Here is a 26212-nt window from a genome sequence, read left to right as displayed (position 1 = left end):
TCTTCGCGGCGCCCTACACACGTACGGGGGCCGGGCAGCAAACAGACTTTGATCCTCCGAGCTGAGTCCACGTGGTGAAGGGAGGCTCGAGAGACAAGTTGACCAAAGTAAAGCCATTTTGGTATTTAGGCTGACCCTTAACCTAAAAGTCAGCAGGTCATAAAAAGAGTCACAAGATCCCACTCATGGAAGACCACAAGACCCGACTCCCTCTGGCAGTGAAAGTCATAGAAGCTGAACATTCTTAAAATTGCTCCCTGTGGGTAATTCCACAAACCTAACACAACAGAAAAACTCACCGCTCAGTGTAAATGATAAAGTTAAGCAGTAAGCCCCTTCCTATACGTCAGCCAATTACGCGCACACACACACACACACGCACACACACACACACACACACACACAGAGCAACTTACAAAACCGTTAGAGGGAAAGGGGGAGGTCTTTTTCCTCACCTGGGAGGAGAGACCACTACTTTGTCTATTAAGTAGCCCCTTTCTTCTAGAAACACCTTTGTCCCTTTCCCTGAATGGCTTACTCTTGAGTTCTTTCTCCGCGAAGCCAAGGACCGCCCCCCCACCACCACCCTGGAGAGGGGCCGGAGACCCTCCCTCTCGCGGCCTCCACCTGCCGACCTCAATAGAAGAGAACCAGAGACCCTGACCGCTGTGTGACGGCAGGCAGCCAGGGAGGGGCCGAGAGGGGGAGTCGGTGGGTGCAGGGCTCCAGGGTGCACCCCGGGGATGAGGGCGACTCATTCCTAAAACGAGTGCTGCTCCCCACGGAGCTGAGGAGTTAAGACCTTCTGAGAGGTCCTGCAAGGGGCATGAACTGAATCTTTGAAAATGTTTCAGTAAAGCAGACCACCCCTCTCACCACCAACCCTAGGAGACCTTGTGTAAAATCAGATATTTCTGTCACTGATTATCTAAGGACAGTTTAGGGTCCAGATGTCAAGCAGGAGCAACCCGGGTTCTGGTCCTTGCTTTGTCACTAGTCAGCTGTGTGACTTTGGGAGAGTCAACTGATCTATCTAGACCTGTTTCTTTATCCATAAAGTAAAGGATTAGGCAAGAGGAACTCAAGATTCTTTCTGAGTCTAAAATTCTAAGGCTCTGTGATTTAACAAACATTTTATTTATAGCCTACCAGTTGCTGAACCCTGTGTTGGTTGCTATGGGGAAGAGGAGGGGCAGTTAAGAAGAAGGAGCTTCTGTCCAGGTGGAGGTAAAATATAAACATATAAAATATTTAAGTTACGATGAAATACTCGATAAATTGTGCCAATGCTAGAGTGCATATCCATATACACCGTACTCTGAGTGATGATCAGTTCATCTGGAAGTGAAGATTTCCTGTTACTAAAGTGGAGGGGTGGCTGCGATCAGAATAACCTAAGCTGGACCCCCTAAAGGCCTCACCACAGCCCCAGAACAGGAGGAAGAACCCCCACAAGACAAAGGCAGTGCTAGCCAGTCCTCATGATCTATATATAAGGCTAGTTTGGAGACGTGTTATTTTGCATTTTAAAAAATATTTCTATTTCTGTTTTTTTCCCCCCATTTGTATGTGGTGTGTTTCTCATTTCTCCATCCAAACTACAGAGGTGGATCCTCATCTTCTATTTCTGTTCTGCAGTCGTGGAAAAGAAGGGAGAAAAGTTTCCAAGACAGTAGAAAAGGAGGAATTGATAGGATTTGATGGTGAATTGGGAGAGTGAAAACTAAGGAGAAGAATTTAATAAAGATAGTTCAAATGTTTTAGCCTGATAAGGAAAATACTGCTTTAAACAGGTGAGGAAGCTGGGGGAGAGGGTGGAGGGAGGAGCTGATTTTAAGGGGAAAATAGCCCGTTTTTAATGTGCTAAATTTGAAATGAAATCTGGATGATGACAATGCTAAGCAGTGGGGAGATGGGTCTTTGGAATTCATAATCTCCCCTAAACACAGCTTCAACCTTCCTTCCAACCAGCCCCTCCTCTCTAGAACTTGGGGAGCCACTTATGGGTCAAGATATCCCATGTTGGAAGACCATTTTGCTGCCTTTTGGGAGCTGCTGTGTCCCTTCATTTAAACAATGGATTTCTCCAAATGTGAGAATTTCATGCCCAAAGAGGACCCAATAAGGAGACGTAGAAGGCTGCGGTGCTCAGCAAACAGGATAGCAATCCCTTCAATAACTAAGCAGACCAAACTGGAAGACGTTCAGACCCATATGAAAATAGGCTCAGGGGCACCTGGGTGGCTCAGCCAGTTAAACGTCCCATGCTGGATTTCGGCTCAGGTCATGATCTCAGGGTCATGATCTCAGGGTCAGGAGATCAAGCCCTGCTCCGCCAGGCCAGGCCGGTGGAGCCTACTTAGGATTCTCTCCCTCCCTCTGCCCCTCCCCCCCACCTCTGGCTCTGGCAGGCACTTGTGCTCTCCTCTCTCTCTCTCTCTCTCTCTCAAAAACAAACCAACCAACAAACAGGCTCTTAGGTTGAATTCAACCCAATAGTCACTTATGAGAACCTATTTTGTACAGACTTTTCTTTCTTTTGTATAAGCCATTTCACAATGTGCTTTATTCTCACATGTGAAGGGGGAGGAGGGGGGAGGGAGCTACATTTTCCAGGTTATAAAAAGTTATAATCCTGCACCCCACAGAGCAATACCAGCAAAGCCTTTCAGTCAATAAACTTTTCTTCCCCCNTCCCCCCCCCCCCCCCCGCACTTTGTAGTCAAAATACTTCGGTAGCTTGATTCACATTTGTCCTTTGTCCTTTGTCAGCTGGTAGGTCTTTCCCGGTGTTAACACAGCCAGGAGGGGGTTGTTAACACGGAAGGAGACCATACCTATTACCAACAACTCTGGAGGTTGTGGTCCCCGGTTGAGTAAAATGGCTTGGCTTTTTCTTCCTAAATCTTGAGAACTCTCCTGATACTTTGCTTAGTATCCAAACTGACTAAACTCAGCATACTTTAAAGATGAGAGAATAATGCTCCTTTTGGAAAGAGACTGCCAATTTGAGTGAAAAATCAAATGTGTAACACAAACTGCGATCTCAAAGGCCTCTAAGGACCCCTCCCTGCTCTCAATGCCAAGCTTCCCTGACCTGGAGCTGCCCAGGGCAGGAAGCCAGCCTGAAGACGATCCATCCCAAATGTAGGTTTCTAAGGACCCTCGCAAATAACTGCTACACACAGACACACCTCGGAATCTCGGTTATCACACTCATGACTGCACCCTGGGAAGAAGAAAACCATGTGAAAACCAGATTGCATTTGACTTTGGTTGACAGTAAATCACTTCTAATGTTCAATCTTCAAGCAAAAATGATGGGGGAAATGGATCTGTTTGGGGTTTTTTTGTTTGTTTTGGAATGTACTTGAATAATTATTACAAATATACAGTAAAATCTCTAGCAACAGCATGAGGGCCAAGGTTGGAATTTGTAGCTGCTCCCTGAGGGAACAGGCAGTAGAAAAAAGAGTAAACAAGTAACAATGCGGTAATAAAGCCCAGAAACATCACAAAAGGGCTCAGGGGTGTAAGGGAAACCATATGAAAGAAAGGGTCAGAGCAGGAAACCCTATGAGGAAGCAAAGGGGAAGCAGGAACAGTGTAGAGTAGAATGTACATTGAGAGGCCCAGGACAATCGCTGAGTTTTTTGTACTTGGTTAAGCTAAGGAATGGCAGGTGAGAGTGAATAGCAAAGGAAAGCTCATTTTTCCTGGAGACTGAAAACTGGATCAAAGTACTCCAGTCATGCCTGGAAATTAAGTCTAGAAGTAAAGGCAGTGGTGCCTATACAGAAAGTCTCATTAAAGACATTTGTGAATTTCTTGCGTGCAGCGTCACATTAGACCAGAAACTATTGAAGGCTCAGGTAGTCAGTTTTAAAGTTTAGATGGAATGCCCATTCTCTCTTTAGCCCTCTATTCTAGGAGCTGGAGATTGTAATTAAAGCACAAAGAACAGAAGTTAAAAAAAAAAAATTTTTTTTTAATTTAAAAGCATGTTTCCATGACTCTCTCCATTACTTGTCTATAAAAATGATGCTGATGAGTAGGGCATCTTGAAAGTATCACACCCCTAATGAGCTTTAGAATGGCCAGGGAACTGGTCCTTTAAGTTACTGTGTGACTTCAGGGGCACCTGGGTGGCTCAGTCGGTTAAGCTTCTGACTTGTTTTCCAATCAGGTCATGATCTCAGGGTCTTGATCTCAGGGTTCCGGTTGAGCCCTGAGTCAGGCTCCACGCTCAGCTGCTGGAGATTCTCTGCCTCTCCCTCTGCCCCTCCCCTTGTTCACTGCCTCTTTCTCTTTCTCAAATGAATTTTAAAAATCTTTAAAAAGTAAAAAGTTACTCTGTGACTTTGGAGAAGTTATTTAGCCTCCTTAGGCCTTTCTACATCTTTTCAGTGAGTGGATGAAAGAGATGACCTCTGCCCTGGAGTTAGGAAGTGAGTAAGGGGGGTGCTGCTTGCTGCCTGGCCGACACTCTCATCCTGGCCCTTTCAGGCTGCCTGTACTTGGGGTTACCATGGAGGCAGGGCTGCATTTTCAACCTGCAGACTCAGAAACTGCGTTTTTATCATTTCACCTGCTCGAGATGGATTCCCATGGATTCAACGTGGACTGATTTGCTGGCTGGACCCTTGGTCTGTTCACTTCCTCTTTCTAGAGGGGAGAGCCCGTTGCACACAGCGGGCCTCCCTGTTGGTGGACCGGGTTATTCAGAAACAAGGCTGACCAGGGAGGAGAGAACTAGACCAGTCGTTGGATCTTCTGTGGAGGGGAGCGTTTCCGTTCTCTCTCCTAGGCTGTAAAAGTCTCCTGCTTGTCTCTGCACACACTCTGCCCTCCTGCCCCTGAGTTATACTCTCCTTTGCTGCCTGAGTCACCTTTTCAAAACCCAGGTCTGGTCATTGCAAAACACGCATCCTCCACCACCATCACCACCACAGCGCAATCCTTCAGAGGCCTCCCAGTGTTCTGGGAGGAACCCAACTCAAGTGCATGGGGCTGGGTATGGTCTGGCCCTGGCTGCCCTCCCCAGCCTCGAGCCATCACCTAACAGGACTGGCCTTTCCGACCACCATTCTCCCTCCTGCAAAAAGGCCTGTGCACACACCGTTCCCTCTTTCGTCCCTTTCCCCCACTTCAGCTCCTGCTTATCCTTCAGCTCTCAGCTCAAGGGCTATGTCCTCGGGGAGGTCTTCTCTAACACCTCTGACCAGGTCAAATCTCTCTCAAATCTCTCTAGTGCAAGTGCTCTTCGCTCCTTGGACTGATCTTTTGTGGCCCAGAACAATGATGCAATTAACATTTATCTATGTCACTCCTTGGTTAGCTTGTGAGCTCCCTGTGGGCAAGGGCAGCGTGTGCTTTTGCTCAGCATTGTATCCCTAGCCAGCCTGGCTCAGTCAGTGTTTGTCGAATGAATGAATGTTGGTAAATCGCCTTTCTCAAGCTCAGTAATTCATGCATTCAGTCAGCAGGACCTGAACAGGGAACGCCCACAGTAACCCATCTGCCCTTGAACATGAGAATCAGAGCACCTTTTCCTTCTGGACGGTGTTGGAAACACCATGACATTTTCTTATTAATTAGCTCACCTTCTTCTTTACTTCAAGCAGACCTTTGCTGTGATATTATCTCACACGAGATGCAATTAATTGCACGAAACTGGGACTCAGCCTTGAAATCTGCCGTATGATAACATTCTAGGTTCTCACAGGTTTCAAAGCGCTTCCATGTTCCTTACTTCAGCTACATGACGGCTCTGTGAAGTCTGCCGAGTAGATGCTAGAGATTACAGGCTGAGATTCCAAGATATGAAGAAATGTGCTCAAGGTCCCAGGGTTTGTGAGGCCCTAATCGCACCAAGAATGTGTTTATTTTTAACTTCATACCCAAATTCGGGGTGGGGGGAGCAAACCCAGTTTGAGGCTCAAAACCTAACATGTACTAACTACTCTAGATTCTGGCGTTCATCCCAGTTCTATAAGTTTCTGGTTCTAGGATTTTCTGATTAATTGGTAATTACTATAAGGACCAAGGGGAGGTGGCCTACTTGTGAGTGACATTTCCTTAACAGGTCACTCCGAAGTCTGATGCCCTAGGGGCGTGTTCCAAAATTCCGTCCTGTTCACACATCATTCTGTAGAATGAGTTAGTTAATCCTTCTTCTGTCCACTTCTGTCTTTCCAGTTCGGTCACAGCTGAGCTGTCTTCCGAAGGACTAACAGTGCAAAACTGGCCCTCACCTGAAGTGCCTTGGTAAACTGCCCGTTCTGCTCCAAGATTCAGGGAGAGCTGTGGCGGCACCTGAGATGTGGCATTTCCAAGAAGCCCCTGCAGGATTCCAATGTTGGTGGCCCTCAGAGCACACAGAGGACAAATGTATTAGAAAAAAAAATTTTTTAACACTGGAACGATATTACATGGAGTTAAGATAGTCTCCTCAAACTTAAGAATATCTTAACTGTGGGCTACAGAGGGGAGGGGGGTGGGGGAATGGGATAGACCGGTGATGGGTAGTAAGGAGGGCACGTATTGCATGGTGCACTGGGTGTTATACGAAACTAATGGAGCATCGAACTTTGCATCAGAAAACAGGGATGTTCTGTATGGTGACTAACATAATATAATAAAAAAATATTATTATGATAAAAAAGAATATCTTAATTTTACTTGTTAATTTTATATTCACGTGCCAGAGTGGTAGTTGAATTTTATTTTGTAATGGATGGTATTACTTCTGTATTGAAAACTTTTTAATGAATCAAATAGCTTATCCTTATAGGAAAGCCCTCCTTAAAATTAAACTCCAGGTGTGAAATAGGCATTTCAGTTTTTGTTTTCACTGCGGCAGAAAAAAAAAAATGACTTTAGAGCTTTTGAAACATTTTGATATTTCTGACTAGCATTGATGGCTCCTGAAGACTGAATAATAGGTTGGGCTGAGGACTCAGAGTTTGATTGGGGATCCCTTGGACTCAAACCGTTTATTATCCAATAGGAAATGTTGTTTTGTGGTGTTATTGATCAAATATCAGAAGGAGACGAAAAGACTAACAGCGAATAGGGGGGTATTTAATATTCAGATTGTACAGGAACAGCAATGGTCACCAAGAAGAGTAGATGGGAGGTAAGCCTAGAGATGTTTCCCTCTGCCTGTCTGCTGACTCTGGAGGAAGACAGCAGAGAAGGAGCTTCATGGTACCTGCATCAACGACCGTTCCCATGAGTCCTTGTTATGGACTTTATTTATGCTTTAAATTGGCTTCAAGGCTTCTTCCATCATCAGGTCAGAGTTGACCATCTCTAAACCTCAAGAGAGACATCCTTCAGTCCCCAAAGTGCCATTGTCTTACAAGCGACCGCAATCAAAAGTACGGGGATTGCATTTCTAGGCACTGTTTCGGTACCTTCCAATTTGAGAGCAATCCTTTAATGGAAAAACCAGTGTCTGCTAAACTGGGACAAATAGAGATTGGCCTCTCTCTCAATTGCCTCCCGGAATGGCACCCAGGAAGATGGCAGACCTGAGTCTAATGGAAAACGGAGTCTGGCTCCACGTGTTGGGATGAAAAGAAGGATGAGCTATTAAGTAATCCTCTCTGTGTCTGTGGCCTGCTCTGCAGTCGAGGCCAACACAGCCCTCATAGCAATTACGTGAGCACTGCTAATAGGCCTCCCGCTCCTGCCCTCCTCCAATCTACTTAACACAGTGCCTTCTGATCAATATTCTCATACATCGACGCTCACATGATACCCTTGCTCAAAACCCTCAGTGGCTGCCCATTACCCACAGAATAGGGCCTTTTATCTAGGTATTTGAGGCATCGTGCACAGGACCTGAACTTGTTTAGCCAAACTTATCTCTCACTCCTCAACACAAGCCCACCACTCAAGCCAAACTATCTTAAGTAATGCTTCCAAGTTAGCTAATGGCTCTGCACTTCCATTTCCTCAATGTGGACCAAAATAATAACATTTTATTAGGTTATTGTGAATGAGGTGAGTTCATACATAGAAGATGCTTAGGACAATGCCTGGCACATGGAAAGGGCCTATGATGGGTTGGATGATTCGCTCCAGAAAATACGTCCGTGTCCTAATTCCTGGCAATTGTTACCTTATTTGGAAAGGGGTCTTTGAAGATGTAATTAAGGATCTTAAGATGAAAAGATCATCCTGGATTATCTAGGTAGGCCCTGAATCCAATGACAAGTGTACTAGTAAGAGACACATGGGGTTACTAGACAGAAAAGAAGGTCATGTGAGGGTGGAGACAGGTTGCCAAGGAATGCCCACAGTCTCCGGATGCTGGAATAAGCAAGACAAGAAACCTTCCCTAGAGCACAGTTTTGCCAACACCTTGATTTCAGACTTCCGCCTTTGTAAATGTGAGAAAATAAATTTCTGTCGTGTTAAGCCACTATGTTTGTGGTCAAGTGTTATGGCAACCACAGGAAACACATAAGGGGCCCATTATATTTTAGCCATTATTATCATCAATTAATCCCCAAATGTGCCTTTCTTTTTTCCTCTCAGCATCATTTTTTTATCTCACTGTTCTCTTTAAGTGTCTAGCACAGTACCTTGCAATTAGAAAACAGAATAACTATATATTGAAAAAAATGTCTATAGGAAGAAAGAAAGAAACAAAGAAACAAAGAAAGAAAAAGGGAAAGAAGGAAGGGAAAGAAGGAAGGGAAGAAAGAGAAAGAAAGAAAAAGAGAGGGAGGGAGGAGGGAGCAAAAGACGGAGGCGGGGAGGGAAGGAAGGAAGGAAGGAAGGCAAGGAGGAAGGGAGGAAAGAAGGGAGGGAGGAAGGGCCTACCCCTACCACTTACTTGCTGTTACATGCCCACAGTAGCTTTTCCTGATTGTCCTAGTCCATAAACTCTAACATACAGTGACAAGAACAATCATTTCATGCTTGTCACCTGCTGTCCTGTGGTTTACCTTTGTGTGTCTCTCTTCCCAAATCTTCCTGAGAACAGGGATTATTTTTTTATCTTTCTGTATCCTCAGGGCCTAGTAAGTAACTCAAATCTGTGACAATAACAATAATCCCATCATCAAAAGCTGTCCACGAATTTGTTACTCGTTCTAGAGTTTCCCCAAGCTCTGGCATTTATCGTATCCTTGTCAATGCTAGCAGTTTGCTCTTTCTGTCAACTACCTTTTCCAAACAGCACAGAACCTCTTAGTCCCCACATATTTCAAGGAGCAGCAAATGGAAGGTGAGCTTGAACGGACCAGTTCTTCTCCTGGGTAGACTTGTGTTGAAGTAAGTGGGCTATTGGCCCACGCCTAAAAACCTTTGCCTTACACATACAGAGATGTTGGTTTTCCTGATGTTTCTCAGGGTGGAATCATTTGAATTTGTTCACTTGTGAGTCTGTTTTCTGTGTGACCCACATAATTCCTTGTTTTGGTTGGTGAACCCCTAAACTGCAGGGAATCAGCTCGGCCTTAAGCTTCTCGATTCTGATGACAATTATTCTCATGACTCAATGTAGGTCATTCCTTTTTTCCCCTCCACACAGTTTAAGGACTCGGACTGACCACCACTTGCTAATGTGATATCAGACTGACCTTAAGAAAAAAAAATCTTCTTGGGGCGCCTGGGTGGCACAGCGGTTTAAGCGTCTGCCTTCAGCTCAGGGCATGATCCCGGCGTTATGGGATCGAGCCCCACATCAGGCTCCTCCGCTATGAGCCTGCTTCTTCCTCTCCCACTCCCCCTGCTTGTGTTCCCTCTCTGGCTGGCTGTCTCTATCTCTGTTGAATAAATAAATAAAATCTTAAAAAAAAAAATAAAGAAAAAGAAAAAATCTTCTTATTTGGACATATTTTCAAACTTAGGAAAAGTTTCAAGATTAAAAGGTAAATCTTTTACCTAGATTCACCTACTGTTAACATTTTATCCCATTTGCTTTAGCACTAGCCCTCTCTCTCTTTTCTCCCTTGAACCAGGTGATGGTGAGCTACATGCATCAGGATCCTTCATCCCTAAATGTTATGTGTATTGCCTAAAAATAAGAATATTCTCCACATAACCACAGTACATTTACCAACTTCATAAATTTACATTGGTACATTGCCCATATTCCAATGTTGTCAGTTGATCTAATAATGTCTTTTTTAAAAAGATTGATTTATTTATTTGAGAGAGAGAAAGAGAAAGAGACAACGTGATGGGGGAGGGGCAGAGGGAGAGGGAGAGAGAGTCCCAAGCAGACTCAGCGCTAAGCGTGGAGTCTGACGCGGGGCTTGATCTCATGACCCCGAGATCATGACCTGAGCTGAAACCAAGAGTCAGCCGCTTAACCTACTGTGCCACCCAGGTGCCCCAATGTCTTTTATATCATTGTCCATGTTGCCCCCCAGCTTACATGAAGCATCAAGCCTGGGGTCAGGCTTACATTTAGTTGTCTTGTCTACCTTAGCTTCCTTTATCTGGAACATTTTCACAGCTTTTTCTTGTTTCCTGTGATGTTTACATTTTTTAAGAATACAGTTTCCCTCACCTTTTTTTTTTTAATTTTCATATTGCATTTGTCTGATGTTTTGTTTGTACATTTTTGGCTGGAATGTTGCAAAATTAACATTTTGTCCTTCTAAGAGTATCACAGCTGGAGACACACAACGTCCATCTACCCTTTACTGGTAATGTAAATTTTTCTCATGTGTCAAGGTCTTGTTCGATTTTCTCTACTGTACAATTAATTTTTTCCCTCCTTTGAACTAATAAGCAGTCTTTGGGGAGATGCTTTAAGAACATGCAAATATCTTGCTCATTAACATTTCTCCCTTAGATTTAGCACATATCCATGGTTTCTGCCTAATCCCATCTTTACTCTGATGATTGCCAAAGGATGATTTTCCAGCTCCAGCAATCTTTCCACCTTTACCAGTTAATCCTCAGTAGCCTACTTATCTATCATCTATGTTTCTGTGTATCTATCTATCTGTCTGTTATCAGTAAGGCATCTCATGAATCCTATTTTTCAGTGGTTTATAATTCATCATTGCACTTAATTTTGGTGCTGAATTTGTCCCAGACTTAGTCAGTGGGAACCCCCTTCAAGCTGGCTCCTGTGTCAGATATTTATTTATTTATTTGTTTATTTATTTATTTATTTATTAAAAGATTTTATTTATTTACTCGACAGAGATAGAGACAGCCAGCGAGAGAGGGAACACAGGCAGGGGGAGTGGGAGAGGAAGAAGCAGGCTCATAGCGGAGGAGCCTGATGTGGGGCTCGATCCCATAACGCCGGGATCACGCCCTGAGCTGAAGGCAGACGCTTAAACCGCTGTGCCACCCAGGCGCCCCCAGATAGATATTTAAGGTTTCTGGATTTTGATCGGAAGATAAAATACAAGGCTTTAGTAGTTATTCTTTGCACCTTAGGATAACAGGAGAGTATGTAGTACAGTGGTAAAGAGTTTGAAATTGAGATAGACCTGGGGTCAATTCTGGCTTTCCTATTTACTGGCAATGTTTCTTGGGTAGATTACTTACTCTCTCTATGCCTCAGTATCCTCACCGTAGCGCGATAATATTAGAACCTACTTCACAGGGCTGTGGTGAGAATTAAGTAAGATAATGTATGTAAGCTGCTTAGTACAGTCACTAACACTTGATACACGTGGGCTAGTGCCATTATTTAATTTCCCCATATGACAGCTTGTGCAGGGTCTGGATTGTCTCAATTGCTCCTGCTGCTTCCTACTGCTAACAGACACCATCCAAAAGCCACTGCAAATTCGTATCTGTCTAACCTTTTAAAATACATTTCAATTAACTGAATCGTTGACTATTGTGGGTCTCCAGGAATCCAGAGATAATTTAGCCCCGCTTTCCTTTTGTTGATGACGAGGCGTCGGAGACCCTGTGGGGTTTGTTGGCTTGTTGCTGGTCACCTGGAAGAGTGGAAGAGCCAGGAGGGCTGCCCAGTCTTCAGCTAAGTGCTCTGGATGCCATTCTCTATCTCTACCGCAATCAAGCACAGCATTCATTTGGTTTCTTTTCCCAGTCAAGGGGTATTATTCAGAGCATCAGTGGGAAAGCATCTCATTTTCAGCATGACTCATCCTTGTTCCAAGATTACCATGCTCCACTTTCATTCTTTGCCTCCCACTCAGTTTCACATCAAGCCGGAGCCCTCTTTGCCCCCCCCAACCTGCTCTGCTCCCCCTCCCCCGCTGTGCCTTCACCTCCCTGCCCAGCCTGTCCCACCATCCTCAGATTCCACTGGCCACTTTTGTTGGACTCTGGTTTAAGAAAGGCATGTCTTCCTGAAATACCACCCTGATCTATGTTGAAAATAGAATGAAGAAATATACTTAAGTTGCAGCAGACGTACAGGGACAAGTGTTTGTCCATATGCCTCTGACATTCCATTAAAGTCCAAGCATTATAGCAAAAAGCACATATTTCTGGACATATATATTTTATTTCAACCTCCTCCAAAATAAATTAGGGGTTCTTCTGATGTGTTGGGCTGTTGTTGAACAAAATAGAAATGGGAATACACATGCCATTGGCTGACGCTTGGGGGATCTTTTCATTGTGCCAAGATATTCAATTTTGTGCTGTTTTTTGAAACATGCTCTGACCTGTATAATTTGATCCTTGCTTACATCAAAATGCTAGTAAAATACTGAAATATTTCCAGATGGAATGATACGATGTCTGCGATTTGCTTCAAAATAATCCAGGATGTGGGAAAAAGTGGATGAGGGGATAGGTGAAGCAAGATTGGCCATGAATTGATCAAGTTTGAGGCAGAGTGATGCGTACATAGGGCTTCTGCAGGTTTTTATATGATTGAAGTGATCTATAATTAAAAGTTTTAAAATTAGGGGGCGCCTGGGTGGCTTAGTCAGTTAAGCACGACTCTTGATTTCAGTCCAGGTCATGGTCTCAGGGTTGTGAGATCAAGCCCCAAGTCAGGCTCGTCGTGGAGCATGGAGCCTGCTTAAGATTCTTTCTCTCCCTCTCCCCCTGTCCCTCCACCACTCTCTCTCTCTAAAAAAGAAAGTGTTTTAAGATTACTTTAAATTCTCATAATTTTGCTTTTTTATCTTCCTCCATCCTGTTTGTTTCTTTTTGTTTGTTAATATTTTACCCTGCTTCTCCCAAATCTGGTATTTCTTCATTTTTGTTTTTGTTTTTTTTCAAGATTTTATTTATTTATTTGAGAGGTAGAGAGTGAGAGAGAGAGAGAGATCACGAGCAGGGGGGAGGCGTAGAGGGAGAAGCAGACTCCCGGCTGAGCAGGGAGCGTAATGCAGGACTTGATCCCAGGACCCTGGGATCATGACCTGAGCCAAAGGCAGACGCTTAACCAACTGAGCCATCCAGGTGCCCACAAATCTGACATTTCTTGAAAGCCAGTTCAATTTGTGTAGTCTTTAATAAAAAACTTCCTGACTACTTCTATCTACTAAAGCACTAACACCACTTAGCACCTAAATGTGGGTTGCCTTGTGTGAGTCTGAGTTAGTCTTGTGGCCCGACTAGTCTGGACACTTGTTAAGGGCAGATGCTAAACCTTATATTTTGCGGTGAACCCCACACTGCCTGGTCTAAAGCTGGGCTCAGTCAGTGTCCATCGTAACTGATGGACATGCTTGTTGGTAGACTGTAAGAGATGGGTGAAAAGAGTTCTGAAAGGTGCCGATGTAAAGAACAGGCTGGGGGCGCCTAGGTGGCACAGCGGTTAAGCGTCTGCCTTCGGCTCAGGGCGTGATCCCGGCGTTCTGGGATCGAGCCCCATCAGGCTCCTCTGCTATGAGCCTGCTTCTTCCTCTCCCACTCCCCCTGCTTGTGTTCCCTCTCTCCGCTGGCTGTCTCTATCTCTGTCAAATAAATAAATAAAATCTTTAAAAAAAAAAAAAAAAGAACAGGCTGTGTATTCGCCCTATTTTTTTTTTCCTTAAAGCTCTTCTGCAGAGTTTGAAATGTCTCATTTTACCCTTTAGGGAGAACTGTCTTGAGAGAAATTCTTCTCCCAATTGAAGCATTTCACATTAGGTAGTCATTTGAGAACAATCAGTGCAAATGCTAGCGGGTAGTTGACCCCCAAAAGAGACTTAATAAAATAAAACCCGATACATGGAATTAATCTTGGAGCTCTGCATCTCCTCCCACTGCACTAATTGAAGGAGGCAATAGGTGGGAAAATATCAAGAAGAAAATGTCAGTTGTTAGCTTTCAAAATTTTGCCTGGGGAGCCACATAAGAACCGTCTCATTTTCAGCTTGTCCCTGCTGGTTTAATGCAGGGCAAGAGCCAAATTCAAAGGGAGTCTCATTGAGCTGCTGTTTGCTTATTAGTTTCCTCTTAGGCACTGGTCTTTCCAAATGCTTAGAACTGGTGCTTTTTCAGACCAGGGGAAGAGCTCCCGCAAAGTTGGAAAGAGTCCAAGGAAAGTTCCTCCATCTTTCTTCTCCCATTGGGGAGCACGGGAAATCCCCCCTGTGGTGAAGCCTTCCCCCATCTGCTAGTCTTCCTGGTGGGGGCGGGGGGACTCCTCAGCATCCCCCTGGATCAGATTTTACTTCAGTAATGGCCGCCAGAAGCAGAAACACCCCTCCCCATCAACCCAACCAGATAGCTTTCTCCCCCTGCAGTTGCCTATGGTCATGGATACTTTTGCTCAATATCTTCTGCATTTGTATCCCCCATGATTTGTCTCTCAGCTTTCTCTTCTCCAGGGAAAATAATCCCTGGAGAGATGGGTCAGGGAAGTACAATTGTCTGGCGTTCAGGCAGAGCATAAAAGAGCCAAAAATACAGAACATTCTGCCTTCGCCTGCTCTAGCTTCCCACAGAGTCTCTCCAAGTGGCTCTTTCAAGACTTCCCCAGAGCCAACTCTTCAGTCGGACAAGTGAGGCCTCACAATAGAGAAACACTGTTCTCTGCATTAAACACTGGTTGGGAAGGTAGAAAAAGTAACAGCAAAAGAGAGTTTGGTGAGACTTAAAGAAGAACCAAGAGGTTGGAGGCATTATGAAGCCTTTGCCCCCAGTCACTAGTCTTGGACGGTTTCACTGTTCACCTGTGGCGAAACAAGTGAACCGAATGACCTCTTGAAATCCCTTCCAGTTACAGTGTCCTTTGACTCTAGACACCCAGCAAGTTTTCCTTCTCCTCTGCTTGTACTCTGAACTCCATGTGAGTGACCTTGGCTGGGCTTTAATCACTCCATCTCTAGATTTCCTCAACTGTAAAACACAGGTGGTTATAATGGGTGACAAGTCCAAGTGTCCAGGAAGCGGTAGGACTTGTTGTTGTCAGATTTCTGCTAAACGAGCTAACGCTTTTGAGATGGTTGATAATGGTGCATAGCTCAGCTCCTACAGACAGGCCCAGCATAGAGAGGTTGGGTGGGTGTTTTCCAGAGTATCCGAAGAATGTTTTCCTCCAGGAATAATACATTTTGGTATTCTTTTAAATGTGCTGTGAATAAGAGGGACTTCTTTTTCCAGAAAGGCACTCTGAAGCAACTTATATTCCTTTTCCCCAACACCCTGAAATGCCTTCTAACTACAGGATGAGTTAAACTTAAATTTGATGCTGGGTATGCACTGTCTCTCAACAACTACTTATTTCTTGATTGATGTTGTGGGGGTCCATCTCCTGCCTTCATTGGAAATGCTCACATTCACATTCTGTGGCTTTGGGAGAAAAGGCGAGAAGGGAAAGCAGCACAGAGGAGCCCCTCTGGGAAGCTATAGCAAAGGCTTTGGGCTGACCATGACTTTGAGCCCCAGGTTTTGTAAACAAGCAACCACAACCACAAACCACAGGGCATTAGGAGTAAAGGCGCAGCAAACAGAGGGAGACATGTGTCACACATTGCCCTATCTTGTCTACTACAGTGGAATACAAAGGGCAAGTGGCCTTGGTTTTGAAAATGAAGGACAGAGAGGTGTGGCAGCTGTTACCCAAATGGCTGGTTTGTCTGTTTGGCAATGGTTATAAATCCCTGAGCGGTGTTCCCAAGCACAGACTGGAACCACACTCCATTCTTCAAGGTGGGCACTTGTGTAATGGAAGATAACTAGCAGTTTGAGCAAGAATACCAATTTCTTGGTACTTCTACTTGTCTTGTGAGAAGAACACTGGGTCCGAGTCAGGAAACCTGAGCGCTAGCCCTGACTCTTTGACAGATGGTTATTGTCACCTTAGACAAATCGCTTTCTCTCTCCGGGTCTCAGTTCCCTATCTGCTAATTTAGGGATTAATCAGTGATGACTCAGATATTGGGGCCCCACCCTAGACCTCCAGAAGCAGCCTCCAGAAGTGGGGCCTGGACAAGTGAAGTCTGAAAAAGCTCCCCCATGAGATTCTGATGTCCACACCCAAGGAACTACTGAGGTGGGTGAATTGTAGGATTTTCCAAGATTGAGAAGAAAGAAAAAAATTCCCTAGGTAGCCCTATAAAGTTGACAGTTTATCATTTAGCTGAATTTAGGGCCGTTCACCTCCAAGGGTGCTTGGGGGCTTACTGCTCATCTGCACAGTTTCCCCAGGTAGGGTTTGGGCTTGGTTCTGAAAGTTTATACTGTGTAATGAGAATGCCAGTGTTCTCAAGGCTTGAATACATTAAAAAATAATTAAGATAATTCTATAATTACCAGACATGACTTCATTGGGTTACCCTTATTCTAATGGAATCTGCTGAGCCTGCTTATTTTCCCCTCCTGGAGATGTGGTCTACAACCTCAAAAATTCTCCAAGACGGACTTCGGAGAGAACTGTCCAGCTGAGCTCCACTCCCAGCTCTTCTTAGTCTGAGTACTTTCCCTAGAAGGTCTTGTACACATCTGTGGGGTGAGAATGATAATGAAATAAAGGTAGCATGTGGCCAGAGAACCCCAGAAGGCCCAGATCCTGGCTTCTGGCCAGCAACTCCTCTCCATGAGATCCTCCAAGGAAACCCATTCTCAGAGAACAACAGCTGATGGCAAAGACTGACTAAGACGTATGTCCTGACTCCCAACGTGGAGCCCATTGTCCAGGCTGGATGGGGCTCATGCAGAACCCCCCTTTGACTTAGGCACGGGGCAGCTTTTTTCTCTTTATCCTTTTCCCCTAAGTCACCCCTGGGTCCAGATTTCACTGTGCCTAGCAGAGAGGAAGGTCCAGGCAACAAGAAGAGAGCACAAACAGCAGGATGGACGCCAGGGCAAAAGGGCATTTGGGTCACTACCAAAAGCAGAGCTGGTCCAGCCTGCCCACCCTGGGCCTCCCTGGTGGGGGCAACTGCGGCCTTTTTGATTTGGGAGACAAGAGGAAGAGTCTAAAGAAGGAATGCCAGAGAGAGCCAAAGAGAAGGCAGATGCTAACTCTCCAGCAGGAGAGAGTGACCGAAGAGAGATAAAAATGCTGGCCCACAGTCTGCTTAGAGGCAGCTGGAAAGTTCTCGGGAAGAAACCTGGGGAACCCCCAAGGACCACTCTCTGGGGTTGAGTTCCCACCAAGTGTACCCCTCCTGTTAAGGGCAGGCATTGTGCCGTTTTCCCCTGTATTCCTAGGATTAGCACAGTGGCTGGCATACTGCGGGTCCTAGGTGTCTGCTATGGACTGAACGTCTTGTTCCCCTCAAAATTCATATGTTGGAGCCCTAGCTCACAATATGACGGTATTTGGAGATAGGGCCTTTGAGAGATCATTAGAGTTAGATGAGGTCACGAGGTTGGGGCTTTTATGACGGGATTGGCGCCCTTATGAGAAGAGATGCCAAGAAGGTTGCTTCTATCTCAGCATGCACACAGAAGACGTGTGAGCACGGGATGGTGGCACCTGCCAGCCAAGAGATCTCGGAATGAAACCCACCTTTGCTGGCACCTTGATCTTGGACTTCTGGCTGCCAGAGCTGTGAGAACTCTATTCTGTTGTTTAAGCCCCGTCTGTGATCTTCTGCTGTAGCAGGGTGAGCTAAGACAGTGCACCCTACATTTTAATGGAATGATTGAAAGATTGAACAAATCCACACGATCTTGCCTTCCGTGGAGTTAGAGCAGGGTGCGTGTAGTAGCACATCCCCGAGATGCAAAGGATGCCCAACTCAAACAGTCTGAAGCAAAATGGAGGATGTATTGGTTTGTGGAACTGGAAAGTCCAGAAATGAATCTTTGGGCACAGCTGGATTGAAAGGCCCCAACACTGTCTTCAGAAATATTTCTCCCTCCGTCTCTCTGCTCTGCTTTGTTGTGTTGATTTCATACTCAGCACCATTTCTCCAAGCTATTCTTGACCCACCTAGCAAAAAGAACATTGCTTTTCCAATAGTTCCAGCAGAGTTCTGCAGGTGACCTTCAGTGGATAGACTTGGGACATAGGTGCCCTGAATGCCTTGTGGCCAGAGAGATGGGAAGTGAGGACAGGTTATGTGCTCCTCCATGGAGGTGGTGGGGTCAGCCTCACAGGACCCTCATGGCCTCAGGAGAGGAGGAAGGGCTCCCTAAGAGCAAACCAGGCCCCCTGACCTAAACTAGGAGACTAGGTACAGCTCAGGCAAGCACACATAGAAACAGCATGTGTCCAACACAAGCAGTATGGGACTCTCATGGATTAATGTGAACAGCAAAGCCTTAAATTAAGATGTTGTTTATATATTGCTCTTAAGGTTAATCTTGAGGTTAATTATTTTGCTTTAATTGAAATAATTAGAAATGAGAAGATGAAATATGCTTGAGTTTTAAACAGTATACTTGAATTTCATCCAAAGGCTTATCCAATTGTATTTTTTTTATCTTTCTTCTGGTTATGTAAGTAATGCTCATTATATATTTTTTTAAAGAAAATACAGCAAAGTGTGAGGAAGAAAATAAGCATCCTCTATAATCCTAAATATATTTACTAAAATTTTTTCTATAACCTTTCAAGTTGTTTGTCTATTTTATATATATGCTATATATTGTGCAATCTATTTTACAGAATGTATTTTAAAGAATATGTTTGAATGTTAAATATTGTTTCATGTTTTTTTTTAAAGATTTTATTTATTTATTTGACAGAGATAGAGACAGCCAGCGAGAGAGGGAACACAAGCAGGGGGAGTGGGAGAGGAAGAAGCAGGCTCCCAGCGGAGGAGCCTGATGTGGGGCTCAATCCCATAATGCCGGGATCATGCCCTGAGCCGAAGGCAGATGCTTAATGACTGTGCCACCCAGGCTCCCCGTATTTCATGTTTATAAATATCTAAATCACTGCTTTTAGTAACTACATAGTATGACATTTATTAATGAGTTGATGGACATTAAGATTGTTTCTGGTCTTTCCCTATTATAAATAATGCTCCCATGGGCATCCTTGACCATACAGATTTACACACTTGTGAGAGTATTTCTCTATGACAAATTCCAGAAGTAAACTTGCTGTGACAAAAGATACAGGTAATTTTAATTATGATGCATATCAAAACTGGCTGTTTTTGTCTTTTGCCCATTTAAAAATTTTCTTGTTGATTTATGAAAGTTCTTTACATATAAAGGATATTACCCTAGGTTGAGTTCTCCAGAAATAGTTTCTGAGACAGATTCCCATGCAGGAGTTGATTGGGGGGGTGCTCTTGGGATCAATACCAAAGAAAGAGTGAAAACAAAGCAGGATTGCACAGAAGAGCTCACTAAGTGAATTCCACGGAAGGCTTTAGAGCTAGGGTGACCCTTCACAGTTCTGACTTGAGGCAGGAGGGTGAGGCTTTTATAACCCTTTAGTGACAAGTCACTGGGTGAGGGTTGTCTCAGGGAGTGGGGATGACCAGGCAGAGTGACTCTTCAGCTATGGATAGTTGAGGAGAAGAGCCTAGCTATGAGTTCTGAGACACCAACACACCTGACCTCACAGCTGGGGCATTGACCTCAGCCCTGAAGGTGGGATCTGGTCAGGACATTCCAGCAGCCACTACAGATACCTTTATGATATGTGTTGTCCATGTTTTTTCCATTTGTCTATTGACTTGCTTATAATTATTCTTTGTTGTACTGAGTTTTTAAGATGTATTATATAGTCAAAGCAATTTTTTTTCTGGTTTCTGACTTGAATCATCCTTAAAAAGTCCTTCCTCACTCTAAGATTCATTTTAAACGTCTGTATTTTCTTCTAGTAGTCTCACTGGTGTTCCCATTTAAATCTTTAATCCATTTAGAGTTTATTTTGATTTAAGGTATGAAGCATATCTTTAATAATGAATGATAAAGACCTGTTTTCCCGACACCATTTATTAAATAGTGCATCTTTCCCCCATGGGTTTGAAAATGCCATCTTTAGCAAAACTAATGAACTAGGTACACTTCATTCTAGCTTTCTCTGATGTGCTGTAGACTTGTCTATACTTATACTCATGTAACACTGATTTACTTTATTTCATCTTTTAGTTTATAAACTAATTTTCCCCAATGCCCTCAGGCTGCCCTTGTACAGTCAGACCTCCCCTGTCCTTTAACCCCTGGCACCACTGATCTGTTTTCTGTCCCTACTGTTTTGCGTTTTCCAGAATGCCATACAAATGGAATCATACAGTAGGTATGATTTTGAGGCTGGTTTCTTTCACTCAGCATTATGTCCTTAAGCTCCATCCATGTTGTTGTCTGTATCCATGGCTCCTTCCTTTTGACTGCTGACTATCATTCTGCTGCATGAATGCCCCACATTTTGTTTATTCATTTCCGGACTGCGGGACATTTGAGTTGCTTCCAGCTTCTGGCGATGATGAATCAAAGTGCTGTAAATATTCGGTGTTTGTGTGAACATAGGTCTTCATTTCACTTGGATAATTACCTAGGAGTGGAATTTCTGGGTCATACTTTGAACATCTGTAGATAGATAGATAGATAGATAGATAGATAGATAGATAGATGATAGATAGATGATAAATAACAACTGTGTGTGTGTGTGTGTGTGTGTGTATCTGAACATTTGTAATGGGTATTAATATATGAAAAGGAAAGTGGCTGCCTCATTACCTTATGACTCTTCTTGGTCTTCTCTTTCTCTTTCTCTTCTTCCTCCTTGTCTTCTTTTCCCCATTAGAATATTGAGCGGAGTTGCATGAAATGTGTTGATTGCTTTGTGTGGAAAGCCACCTATCCTAAGTCATGATCCTTTTTAACAAGGCAAGAAGTTCCCAAAACTGAATCCTGAGTTGCCCCCAAAACTGAGAGACAGTTTTTGATTTTGCTAATTGCTCCTTTACAGGCAAGGGCAAGTCCTTTGTAGCGTAAAGGTTACATGGGACCAAGCATCTCTTTAGCACACAAGGCATCAAGACTGGGTGGGCCAAATTCTTCTGAGTCAGGCGAGGACTCTTGCATGAAACCAGTGCGCAGAGAACTCCGGAGTCAGGGGTTCTATATGCCAGAAAAGCATAGGTGATCCTGGGAACCATCACTGTTGTTCTCAAGAGTAGTCCACCCTCTAGAAGCTCCTCATTCTGGCCTATAGTTCGGGGTAAATCATAGGGTAAATGCGTCCCATTAGGACACTGGAATTTCCAGTCTTGTCTTGGAGACAAGATGACATTCAGGCATAAGGAACATACGGCTCTCCAACTTCCTTCAATAATTACTTCCAATATGTATCAATCCTCACCATCTGCATGTCTAACCAAAAACTTGTTTTAAACACATTTTAAACACATTTCCTCTTAGCCTTTCCTTGAAAGGACACTAGCAAACTCTTGCAAAACTAGAACTACTCGTTTCCAGCCAGCCCCGAGCAGGGTGCTTTCATCAGGGTAGGCGATTCCAATTATGTTGTTTATCCACTTAGCACACTGAGTCTCAGCCACCTCAGGGACTTGCTTTTAATTTGTTTGCCTCCCTTTGTTAATTGGATAAGCTAAGTGAAATGAGGTGTCTCTTATGGAAGTGCCTGCGAAGAGGAAGTCACCGAAAATTCACCACTGTGGCCTTCTCCCTGGTTTGTCAATAGTACAATGGTACAGGGAAGAATCCCATCAGCTCTTTAACACGGGGAAAGTTCAGCTGCTATGCTGTGCCCCACGTCAGGGAAGAGTCCGTTTCTTTGAAGGGTTCACAGGGTGCTCTGGATTCTCAGCTTTTTAATCCACCCCATAGTTTTTGACCCATAATAGTGATCCAACCACAGCCTGGCTTCCAAGTCTGACCTTTCTTCAGTCGTCTATACTTTCATCTTTCTGAGTTGAACTGAGCACCTACTTCGTGTTGGAAATAAGATAGTTCTTGTTACTTGGGTCATCATTTATGATTGGTTATTTTTTTAAGATTTTATTTATTTATTTTGAGAGAGAGAGTGTGCACATGAGAGAGAGAGAGCCCAGGCAGAGGGGAGGGGCAGAGGGAGAGGGAGAAGCAGACTCCCGACCAAGCAGGGAGCCCGACGAAGGACTTGATCCCAGGACCCTGAGACCATGACCTGAGCCAAGCCAGATGCCCAACCTACTGAGCCACCCAGGTGCCCTATGACTGGTTATAAACCACACTTTGGAGATTAAGAATGAAGGTTCTGCTGTCAAGCCAGGGATGAATCCAGATTTTATGGGGACGACAGCTAACACAGTTTGGGGGGCCTCTTTAAGAAAAATTACGACACAAAATTATGACACAGAATTAGGCACAAGGCCTCACAAGGGAGCATGGAAGTGCAGGACCCTGAAAGCTCAGCTCGCTGGCTGCTCAGAGGTTTTCCTGAGCCAGGCACACTTTGGTACAAATGCCAGTTGTGTGATCTTGGGCAAGTGACCGAACTGCTCTCTGCTCTTGTCCTCACCTGCAAATAGTTTTGGAAAATGGCAAGATGATAAAATACACCTGATAATGGTATTGGGCCAGCTCCAAAGATGAGGATGAAAACATTTAGCCCCGCGTCTGGCCCCGGGATAGGGGCACAACGAATGTTAGCTGTTATTAGGAGTCTCATTATCATGGTGAGCTTTCACCCAGTCGGATTGCATCACCACAGAACTGAGCTTCCTGAGCAGAATTTAGGAAGGAGAGAGGGAATGAAGTCCAAGTTCACGCATCCGTGCGAACCTAGCTTGCCTATGGTCCATACGTGTGCAACCGTGAAGTTCAGCCCCGCGGCGCTGCAAGCAAGCACACCGCAGAGAGCCGATGGCAGGCGTCCCGCCTGCTGCATTAAATGTCTTCTTGCCCCACGAGCTGATTCATTCTGAGGTCATAAAGCATTTATCTTCAAAAACAGTATATTAATATCCGATTGTGCAATAAAACCAGACCTGTCTAGTTTTGCTTTCCTTGAGTGAAATATGTTCATTCAGCATAAGTGAGAAGGATAAATACCAACAAGTTTTGTTTTTGTTTTTTCAATGCATGAGAAGCGGATGGGCGATAATAAAACAAGAAAGGCTATTTGGAAGCTATTAAATTACATCCTTCGTATTTGCACAGCACATTCCTCTGATTTTGATACCATCATGTCCCTATAAAGTAGCTAAATATATACTTCCATATNTTTGTTTGTTTGTTTTGGGATGAAGTACACTTAATGACTTAGATAAACCACTCTTTGAATCTTCTTTCTCTTTTTCTTCCCCTCCCCCTCCCCCTCCCCCCTCCTCCTTCTCCACCTTCTTTTTCTTTTTAAGGTCAAACACTCTCCCTCCTCCCAAATAATTAAAGATTCTCTATCTTAAAGCCTGTTATGGACATCAAGGCTGAGAGTCAGTTTCTCAACCATATCTCCCTCTGGGAGACAAGGATAGGGCAACTGGAAAATAAATTGATAAACAAATTATCAAAGAAGACCACTGCTACTTCTTCCCTTTGAAAGTTTCTTTTTGAGATCTTAGTGGCTTTTGAAGCCTGAGATATCTGAAAGTCTGATAAACAAAATACAATTATGCTTCAGTTAACTAGGATCAATAGCAGCTCCGAGGGGTGGTTGGGAGGAGGCAATGATTTAATCATCCCACGATTTCCAATAGCTGCCTCTAGCCACGCCAAATAGCCATACAATCTGAGCAGAAACAACGTACTTGCTGTGTAAACATGCCTCCCTTCCTAGCAGATTGTTGGCCCTTAAGCCCCTCCTGGGTAGAAACTCTGACTAGCAAAGCAGGCTAGAATGTTCTGGTAATAACAGTTAATTGGATTCTCTAAAGGTTAATCAGAAAAACTTATTGTTTCAAATTTCGTAGTAAAAAAACAAAACAAAACCAAAGCAAACAACAACAACAACAACAACAAAAACACCATTCTGAAGATGTATTCATTCAGTTCTTGCCTTAGCAGATACAATGACCCTGATGTAAACATAGTCTTAGAGCCCCCGCCAATGGCTGGTGCAGAGGAGGAATTCAATAAATGTTTGATAATATAATTAACTAATGAGATAGGGAGTGGAACAAAGGCAGTGTTGGACTAATTCACCCATTTTGTTCTAGCATTCTCTTTATCTATGTAACTGACATGAAGCATAATTACTTGGACATGACAAAAATATATGATAAAAAAGAAAGTCCCATTGCTTGGACTCCATAAGCTTTCAAAGCATCCCTAATTCTTTAGGTTCATTTAAAGTCATCATTATTTTAGAAGAGATATTGTTTTATAGAAATATTTACACTCATGTAAACTCCAAAGATATGTCATGTGTGAGTTAGAAAAAGAAGTGGGTGAACTATCTAATTCATCCATTCATCAAATATTTCTTGAGCATCTGCTGTGTGCCAACCTCTGAGGACTCCTTGGTGGGCAGAACAAACATGGCCTCTGCCCCCACAGAGCTACAAATGAACAAAAGATAAACATAATTACACCTGGATATTAGATTCCAATAGGGACACAAGTGGGAGGGGGGTTAATTTAGTTTAGGAGGATTGGAAAGTTTTCTTTAAGGAATGTCATTTAAGTGAGACTTGATACAAGAATAAGAATTAGTCAAGCAACAAATACCATGGAGACTATTCCCCACAGAGGGATCAGCGTATGAGAAGAGTATAAGCGAGAAAGAAACCTAGTACATCCTGGGAACTTTACAAAGCACAGAGAGAAAAAGCAAGGTGAGGCAGGACCAGCACATACGGGCCTTGTGGGCCCCACGTGGGGGGCTGTTTATTGCCTCTGACGCTTCTGATCCCCCTTCTTCCTCCCCCAACAGAACCCTGAGTAAGTTCCCCAGAGCCTCAGGGGCAGCAGCCATCCCCTACCCGGCCAGGGGCTTCAGGGGACGCTGATCCCACCTCCCGCTTAAGAAGTAGTTCCCGATTGGTCTAAGCCAATCAGTAAATGGCGTTTATCTGGTGACTCTTACTGGGCTGGGGGTGTGCACATGATCTAAAGTGGTCCAATCAGATTGCAGAGAGAAGCTTAGCGTCCTCAGCTGGGAAGCAGTTCACTCTCTTCTCCCATTCTGGTTACTCCGCCACAGGAGGAGCGAATTCTTAGACGGAGCCCGTGCGCCCTGCAGCAGAGCAGAGCAGCAGACGCACCTCGCGAGGGCTCTAAGTAACGTCGCTGAGCTGCTCAGTCAGCCAGCTCCAGAGCCTGCCCACAGTCACCCGTATTTCCTTGAATTTGCGCCTCCCTTTGGATTCTTTGGACATTCCTTCCCAGGTCCCCCAACTCTCTGGTAAATCAGTATCTCTGCTGAGTCCTCTTGCACCTTCTAATCTCTAAACCTCTGCAAGGTTCCTCTGAACTTCTCTCCACTGTTTCTCTCTGGGAGCGCTCTCCTGCTCCCGTGGCTTCCTTCTTTACTTAACGGTCTGTTCGCCAAGTGTTGGCATTTCTTCATGACATCTCTAAGTGATGGTCCAGCTTGAATACCTACAATAAATTCACTGGTAGTGCACATAAGGTTCAAAATGATAGTTTCTCTTTAGAATCAGCAACTACTGCTGCTTCCCTACTTCAGAAATAGATGCTTAAAATGTATACGAAGAAGCCAGGGGGTGTCTCTCCGAACCCAAAAAGAGGAAGTACGTGCAGAAAGCTGACAACCCTCAGGGATCCCAGCAGCTGCTCTTGGGCTCCCTCTTAGACACCGTGTCTGCATCTGCTGTGTTCTTCTCTGTATTGCAGACTGGCTTCTCTGCTCCTTGGACCACCTGGAAGAATGAGGCCAGTAGCAGGTACCAGCTGTGCCAATCCCATCCACATCTCCCAGAGACAGACAGACATCTCTTTCTCAGTTCTACTGCCGAGTTGAGGAAGAGTTCTCATTGACCCATCTTGGGTCAAG

At 44.3% G+C, this 26212-nt stretch overlaps 1 long non-coding RNA gene across 1 annotated transcript; it reads left to right on the top strand.

Moving 5' to 3' along the window:
- The first annotated feature begins 36 nt into the window (after nt 1–36).
- On the top strand, nt 37–6417 carry LOC109489300. Its single transcript, XR_002142250.2, has 3 exons — nt 37–107; nt 1145–1227; nt 6199–6417. It is a non-coding gene; the product is annotated as an uncharacterized LOC109489300 (long non-coding RNA).
- The last annotated feature ends 19795 nt before the right edge of the window (nt 6418–26212 follow it).

The sequence above is a fragment of the Ailuropoda melanoleuca genome, chromosome 8 (assembly GCF_002007445.2).
Source record: "Ailuropoda melanoleuca isolate Jingjing chromosome 8, ASM200744v2, whole genome shotgun sequence".
NCBI classification, from domain to species: domain Eukaryota; kingdom Metazoa; phylum Chordata; class Mammalia; order Carnivora; family Ursidae; genus Ailuropoda; species Ailuropoda melanoleuca.
The sequence above is the reverse complement of the archived record's forward strand: the minus strand, read 5'-3'. Positions and strand labels throughout refer to the sequence as shown.